Genomic DNA, 8786 nt, shown 5'->3' on the forward strand with positions numbered 1-8786 from the left:
TAACCGGGACTGGGGGAGAACTGGGAAGCTGCCCCCCAATAACCAGAACTGTGGCAACTGGGATCATACTGGGAGCGCCTGGGCCCATGCTGGGGTCTTACTGGGATCATACTGGGAGTGACTGCAAAAATACTGGGAGTGTGTGGGAGGGACTGCAGCCATACTGGGGATGAGTGGGATCAAACTGGCTTTGTACTGGAAGTGTCGGAGGTGACTGGACTCATACTGGGATCAGACTAGGATCATACTGGGAGCAGCTGGTTCTATGCTAGGGGCAGCTGGGAGCTCTTAGGATCCCACTGGGATGAACTGGGACCATGCTGGGCAGAACTGGGATTATCTTGGGAGCAACTGGGCCCACAGTGAAGGTGGCTGGGGTCATACTGGGAGTGACTGGGAGCATTCTGAGGGCAGTTGGGACCATGTTGGCCCAACTGGAATATACTGGAGGTGACTGGAATCATACTGGGAGTGACTAGGACCACACTGGGGATGACTGAGAGTGGCTGAGCAACTGGGATCATGCTGGAAGCTACTGGGAGCAACTGGGAGTGGGACCACACTAGGGGCAACTGGGATATACTGGGAGAGACCAGGAGTGACTGGGATCATACTGGGACTGACTGGGAGCATACTGGGAGTGACTGGGAGCAGGCTGAGGTCAAGCGATATACTGGGAGAGGCTGGGAGTGACAGGGATCCTACTGGGAGGGACTGGAACTACAGTGGGGTGACTGGGGAGCAACTGGGACCATGCAGGGAGTAACTTGGATCCTACTAGAAGAGACTGGAATCATACTGGGATTGACTGGGAGCATGCTGGAGGCAACTGGGATATACTGGGAGTGGCTGGGAGGATTGGGATCATTCTGGGAGTGACTGGAACCAGAGTAGGGGTGAAGGGGAGCAACTGGAACCATGGTGAGGGCAACTGGGATCATACTGAGGACAACTGGATCCTGGGGTCTTACTGGGAGTGACTGCAATAATATTGGGAGTGTGTGGGAGGGACTGCAGCCATACTGGGGATGAGTGGGATCAAACTGGATTCGTACTGGAAGTGTCTGGAAGTTTCTAGGATCTTACTGGGGGTGACTGGACTCATACTGGGAGCAACTGGGACCATGCAGGGGGAAATGGCATCCTCCAGGCAGTGCCTGAAAATACCTGGGGCCATCCTGGACTCAGACTGGGAGTCCCTGAGAGGGAAAGGAACCATCCTGGGGGGGCTGGGAGCAACTGGGACCACCTTGGGGGCAACTGGGATCGCTATTGGGAGTGACTGGGACCATAGTGGGGAGTGACCAGGACCATACTGGAACCATCCTGGGGGTGACTGTCAGTGCCCAGGATCATACTGGGAGTGACTGGAACTATGCAGGGGGGGACTGAGAGCAACTGGGATCATGCTGGAAGCAACTGGGAGTGACAGGGTGCGTGCTGGAGGCAACTGGCATGAACTGGGAGGGACTGGGATCAAACTGCTGGGAAGTGGGACCATCCTGGGGCAAGTGGAAGTCACTGGGTGTCGTGGGTATCTGTCCCCAACGATATCACTGGTGTCTCTTTGTGTTCACCTCCACCCCCTGTGATGTCACCGATGTCTCTGTGACATCACAGCTCTCTCTTTGCTGTAAGCAGTCCCCTGTGATCTCACTGGTCATCAATGACGTCACTGCTGTCCCTGTGATTTCACCACTGTCCCCAGCAGTGCCACCATGTCCCTGTGATGTCCCCGATGTCCCTGTGATGTCACCAGACCCCTGTGATGTCACCGATGGCTTTGTGCCATCACGGCTGTCCCTTTCTTGTCAACACTCCCCTGCGATGTCACTGATCCCAAATGATGTCACCCCTGTCCCCTCTGATGTCACAGATGCCCCTGACATTGTCACTGGTGTCTCTGTGATGTCACCCCTCTCCTTGTGAAGTCACTCAAGTCCCCTGTGATGTCACCAGTGTCCCTGTGACATCACAGCTGTCTCTTTGTTGTCAACAGTCCCCTGTGAGGTCACTGGTCCCTAGTGATGTCACCACTTTCCCCTGTGATGTCACCAGTGTCACAGCTAATGTCACTGGTGTCTCTGTGATGTCATCCCTTGCCTTGTGAATTAACAATGTCCCCTGTGATGTCATAGATATCCCCATTGATGTCACTGCTGTCTCTGTGGTGTCACCACTGTCCCCAAAAGTGGCACCATGTCCCAGTGATGTCACCAATGTCGCTGTGACATCACTGCTGTCCCTTTGTTATTATCAGTCCCCTGTGATGTCACTGTTCCCCAATTATGTAACCTCTGTCCCTGTGATGTCACCACTGTCCCCTGTGACATCAGCAATGTCCCCGATGATTTCATTGGTGTCTCTATAATTTCAACCCTTTCCTTGTGAAGACACCGATGTCCCTGTGACATCAGGGTTGTCCCTTTGTTGTCACCAGTCCCATGTGATGTCACTGGTCCCCAGTGATGTCACCCGTGTCCCTGGGATGTCACCACTGACACCGATAATGTCACTGGTGTCTCTGTGATGTCACCCCTGGTCTTGTGAAGTCATCGATGTCCCCTGTGATGTCACAGATGTCCCCGTTGATGTCACTGGTGTCTCTGTGTTGTCATCACTTTGCTGAGCTGTGGCACCATGTCCCCATCATGTCATCCATGTCAGTGAGGTCCCCGTGACATCACAGCTCTCCCTTTCTTGTCAGCAGTCCCCTGTGATGTCACTCATCTCCCTGTCATGTCATCACTGTTCCCTGTGATGTCACCAATGTCCCCGTGACATCATGTCTGTCCCTTTGTTGTCAACAGTCCCCTGTGATGTCACTGGTCCCCAGTGATGTCACTGCTGTCTCTCTGATGTCAGTAGTGTCCCCAGTGGTGGCACCAGATCCCCATGAGGTCACCGATGTCCCTGTGATGTCACCAGACGCCTTTGACTTCACCAATGGCTCTGTGACATCGCAGCTGTTCCTTTTGTTTTCACCAGTCCTCTGTAATTTGTAAGAGTGAGGTCCCTGTGATGTCACCAGTGTCTCCTGTGTTGTCAGTAATGTCCCCGATGTTGTCACTGGTGTCTCTGTGATGTCACCCCTGTCCTTGTAAAGTCACCCCCTGTGGTGTCACCGATGTCCCTGTGACAACAGGGCTTAGCCTTTGTTCTCATTAGTCCCCTGTGATGTCACTGGTGTCTCTGTAATGTCAACCCTGTCCCTGTAAAGTCACCGATGTCCCTGTGACATCAGGGTTGTCCCTTTGTTTTCAAGGCTCCTCTGTGAGGCCTCTGGTCCCAGTGATGTCATCAACATCCCTGTGATGGCACCACTGTCCCCTGTGATGTCACCAGTGTTGTTGTTATGTCAGCGATGTCCCCTGAGACATCACGGCTGTCCCATTGTTGTCACCAGTACCCCGTGATTTCACTGGTCCCCAATGATGTCACTGCTGTCCCTGTGATGTCACCATTGTCCCCAGAGGTGACACCATGTCCCCATGATTTCAACGATTTCCCAATGACATCATGGCTGTTCCTTTGTTTTCACCAGTCACCTGGGATGTCACTGGTCTTCAGTGATGTCATCCATGTCCCTGTGATGTCACCAGACCCCTTTGATGTCACTGATGTCCTTGTGACATCACAGCTATCCTCTTGTTTTAACCAGCCCCCTGTGATGTCACTGGTCCCCAGTGATGTCACTGCTGTCCCTGTGGTGTCATCGCTGTGCCCAGTGGTGTCATCGCTGTCCCCCGATATCCTTGTGATGCCACCAGACCCCTGTGATGTCACCGATGTCCCTCTGAAATCACGTCTATCCCTTTGTTGCCACCAGTCCCCTGTGAGGTCACTGGTCCCCAATGATGTCACCCATGTTGCTGTGATGTAACCTCTGTCCCCTGTGATGTCATCAGTGTGATTGATGATACCACTGGTGTCACTGTGATGTCACCTCTGTCCTTGTGAAATCACCAATGTCCCCTGTGATGTCACTGATTTCCCTGTGATACCACGCCTGTCCCTTTGTTGTCAACAGTCCCCTGAGATGTCACTGGTCCCCAATGATGTCACCCATGTCCCTGTCATGTCACCACTGTCCCCTGTGATGTCACCACTGTCCCCTGTGATGTCATCAATATCCCCAGTGAGGTCACTGATGTCTCTTTGATGTCAGCCATGTACTTGTGATGTCACTGATGTCCCATGTGATGTCATCGAGGTCCCTGTGACATCACAGCTATCTCTTTGTTTTCACCACTCCCCTGTGATGACACTCGTCCCCAGTGATGTCAACAGTGTCCCTTTCATTAGGGCTAGGGTTAGGTTAGGGTTTGGTTTTAGGTAACGTTTGGGTTAGAATAAAGGATAGGGTTAGGGTTAGGGTTTAGGGTTAGGATTTAGGATTAGGGTTAGGGTTTAGGTAACTTTATGGTTAGAGTAAGGGATAGGGTTTCAATTAGGGTTAGGGTTAGGGTAAGAGTTAGGGTTAGAATTAGTGCTGGATGAGACAGAAACTTTACCTTTCTCTTCCCCTTCTCGGTGTGTGGGGTGAAAATCGCCCTTGTCAGGGAGCCCCTGCAGGCTCTGCCCCTCTGGTGATCCAACAGCGGCCCCTGCTGACCGGGATTGGAATTGCACCAGAAAGCACGGAATATCGGACTGTTTCCTTTTCTTTGAGGGGGATTTTTGGTACAGGATTATTTGGTTTGTTTTGTGTTCTTTCACTGTTCTGCAAATGCACATATCTCCTTTAATAAAAGACTGTTATTTTTCCCTTCTCCATACTTCCTCTCCATACTTGGAGCCCCTTAATTTCAGATTTACAATTGCTTAGAAGGAGGAGTTTGGTCTTCCTCATAATTCATCCTCCTGAGCCAAACACTTGTGTTTCATTAAACTGAGGGAGGTTCAAAGTCATGCTTTGTTTACAGCCCAGAGATCTTGCAGGCTCTTCCCATTTGCCTCTGCCCCTCTCAGAGAACTTGTGTGGACACCTTCCCTGCCTCTACCAGATGATTTCAGAAAACTGGGAGGGGGGGTATTTCATGGAGTAGGACCTGGGGGTGTTTTGAGGCCTCTCCAAGCAAATCTTTCCTTCAGGAGAGTTAAAGCCAGGACAGTGGGGGGAACAGCAGATGTGCAGCTCCTCCAGGAATGGCAGTGCCTCCAGGAATTCCCAGCACATGCCCACAGATCCTCCCACAGGGGTGAGGCAGACATCAAGGTTTGAAGGGAATACCCTGTTTGGGATAGCTTAGGTGATGGCTGCATCCCCTCTCCCTTACCCAGAGGCTGGAGATGCTGCTGTCTGGGAGCAGGAGGTGCCTGTGTGGGGGTTCAGCACCACTGGCTCGGTGCAAGTACAAGAAGCGTTTGGACGATACTCCTGGGCACGTGGTGTGACTCTGGGGGATGGTCCAGTGAAGGCTCAGGAGTTGGACTCGATGATCCTTGTGGGTCCCTTCCAAAAGAACATCATGTGGAGCCCTGAGACAGACGAGGCCTTCAAAGGCCTGAAGCGGGAGCTCAGGAGGGCTCCGGCGTTGGCTTTGCCTGACGGGACGAAGCCCCTTTGGTTGTTGTGCCATGAACGTCAAGGAATGGCTTTGGGGGTCTTGGGCCACCAAGCAGGGCCACCCAGGAGGGCCGAGCTCAACTGCAAACAGTGGGATGGAGTCAGCAAGGGATGGCCCAGCTGTCTGACAGCAGTGGCTGCAGCAGTCATGGACCACTGTCCCAGTGATGTCACTGATGTCCCCAGTGATGTCAGCGATGTCCCTGTGATGTCACCACTGTCCCTGTGATGTCACTGGTCTGTAGTGATGTCACTGCTGTCCCCAGGGGTGGTCCCTGTGTCCCCAGTGATTTTAGGGCTGTCCCATGTGATGTTACCACTCTCCCCAGCGATGTCACTGTTGCCCAGTGATGTCACTAAAGTCCCTGTGATGTCACCACTGACCCCAGTGATACCACCAGACCTCTGTGATTTCACTGGTCTCCAATGACGTCACCAAAGTCCCTTTGACAAAACTGCTGTCCCTGTGATGTCACTGGTGTTTACTGATGATGTCACTGGTGTCTCTGCACATGTCACTCACTGTCCTTGTGAAGTCACTGATGTCCCCTGTGATGTCACCGATGTCCTTTGGAGATCACGGGTGCCTCTTTGTTGTCACCAGTCTTCTGTGATGTCACTGATCCACAATGATGTCACTGCTGTCCCTGTAATGTCACCACTGTTATCTAAATGGCTGTGGGGGGAAAAAAAGACTCCAAGCCAAATTAGGTAGGAGATAAGATAAGGATACAAAAGTTTTAATGAGCCCCCAGGCTTTCTGGAATACCCCAGCGCGCGCTCCTGAAATACAGATGTCCACAGTTTTTATAATGATTTTTGCCCAATCCAGTCCAGCCACCACCCAGGTTCTGCCCCCGCCACGCCTCTTGAGAATTGGGTCTGGGAGCATTTTGGGACCCCCTCTTCTTCATCTTCATCTTCCTCAGAGCACGTAATGTCCTTGGAGGCCTTCCAGAATTCTAGGCCTGAAGGTTGTTGGGTCTATGGCTGTATCTTGTTCCGTAGGGTTAGGGTGTTCTTCTACAATTCTACCTTGAAAAAGAGACTAAACAGGCTATGGAATTTAGGGAATTGATGTGGGAATGGGTAACAGGGGTTTGAGCTGGTGTGTTAAGGGTAAAGGGATAATATGCTGCTACTCTAAAATCTACATTTACTACATAACTACTTCTAAGGTCTACAAAAATGAAAAAAATTAAAACATCAAAACTCCAAGGTATCAGTCACCCCTTTAGAGACTGGACAAAACTCAAAAATTTTGTCCAATCTCTACTACTTACTTCTAATCACTTTCCAAAAAGATGACCAACATCTACAACATTGGTTCATGTAATAAGCTATTACACAAACACTAACTATGTACATTACCAATAGAAACAGTTGTTTTATCCAGGTCCAGTTCAGTAACCATGAAGTAAGTTTGTGGAGAGTGTCTCCCAAACCCAGTGAGACATTGTCCAGAGACACCTGATGTAGAATTTTAGTTTGATTCCGAATTGCAGTCAAATCGTTATTAATTCTTCCACTTTGGTCTATGTAAGAACAGCAACTGGTGTTGATGACTTTACACACGCCTCCTTGAGAGGCTAGTAAGATGTTAAGAGCCAGTCGGTTTTGTAGAACTACATGAGACAGACTATGGACCTCCTCTTGTAAAGCTGAAATTGCATCTGAAGCCTGATCTTGAATGTTTTCGATTACACCTGAGATGTTAACTATTGCTTTTTCCAATTCACTCACCCCTAGAGATGGGATCATGGCTCTGACTATACTGTGAAAGAGTATGGGACGGTCAATAAGGGGATTATTTGTCCTCTTCATTCTTTTTAGATAACTCTTTTCCCATTCCTCTTTTTCATCAATTTGGTCAAAGATTGTTATGTTTGGAATTACAGCCCCTAGAGCACAGGCCCGATCTTTATCAAGGGGCAAAACTTTCCAAGCCTCTTTTTCACAAATCCAGTACCACCCTGAACCATGGGGGGGGATTAATCTCAAGGGGACTTGTGCCAACCTTGTTACAATTTCCGGGTCTTTTTCTTCTGTAGATTTATTTTTATCACAGTAAGGAGGGAGAATGATTTTTCCTGTAGCATTAACAACCATGCAGGGGACAGTGTAATTGTCCTGGTCAGACATTACGTGACTCAGGGTTACCGGATAGTAGGCCTCAGTAACTGGCTTCCAGGTTCCTGGCAGTTCTAACATAGACTTACCAAAGTTTGTTTCGTTTAGTAAAATGCCAATAAGAGGCCAAATGCTATCTTTACCATCGATTGCTGGTATTTGGGTGCAAATCCAGCAGTCATCTTTGCGGAGAATTTTGGATACATTTTGGACTATGGCCACATGCAGCTTTGGATCCCGAGCTCGATTCGTAGTTCACCAGTTGTACAGGTGCCATCTCCATCTGAGGCAGGTTCTGATTTGCTGATAGCTCCAGGAACTGAAGCTTTCTTCCTCTGGAGTAATGGCAACCCGGTCCTTTGCCAGCAACTTTGACAGCAGTGAGGAAGTCAGCAGGACTGGCCAGGTCCTGTCCACTTGGCTCGCGCGGTCCTGTCCCAGCATTGATGTAGACCGTCTCCTGGTTGGAATTGATGAGCAGGGGTGTCCAATCCAATGGGCCTTGAAAGCTCGACAAATGTCTCGAGCTTCTGTAAAGTAGAGCCTAAAGCAGGCTGAATACTTGTGTAAATCGACCTTCCCTCTCATGGAATGTCCCCTGGAATGCGTGGAGACTGGTATGGCCTTATACAATATTTCATAAGGACTTATGTTATCCCTCCGCCTTGGCTGGATACGAATCCTCAGCAGAGCCAGAGGCAAAGCCTGAACCCATGACATGGAAGTTTCCTGACAAATTTTGCCAATTTGCATTTTAAGAGTGCCATTCATGCGTTCCACTTTGCCACTTGCCTGAGGTCTATAGGGAGTGTGTAGGTCCCAAACAATTCCTAGGACGCGACACACCTCTTTCACTATCACTGCAATGAAATGTGTCCCTCTATCTGATGACATTCCCAGAGGAACCCCAAATCTTGGAATTATGTGATTAAGCAAAGCTTTTACCACTTCTCTTGCTGTGTTAGTGCGACACGGGTAAGCTTCAGGCCATCCACTAAAAGTGTCAACCAGCACTAGTATGTATTTATATCCCTCCCTCGGTGGTAACTCAGCAAAATCTATTTGCCAGTAATCTCCAGGAAGGTTT

Source organism: Myiozetetes cayanensis, unplaced genomic scaffold, assembly GCF_022539395.1.
Source record: "Myiozetetes cayanensis isolate MyiCay16 unplaced genomic scaffold, myiCay2020 scf466, whole genome shotgun sequence".
Taxonomy (NCBI): domain Eukaryota; kingdom Metazoa; phylum Chordata; class Aves; order Passeriformes; family Tyrannidae; genus Myiozetetes; species Myiozetetes cayanensis.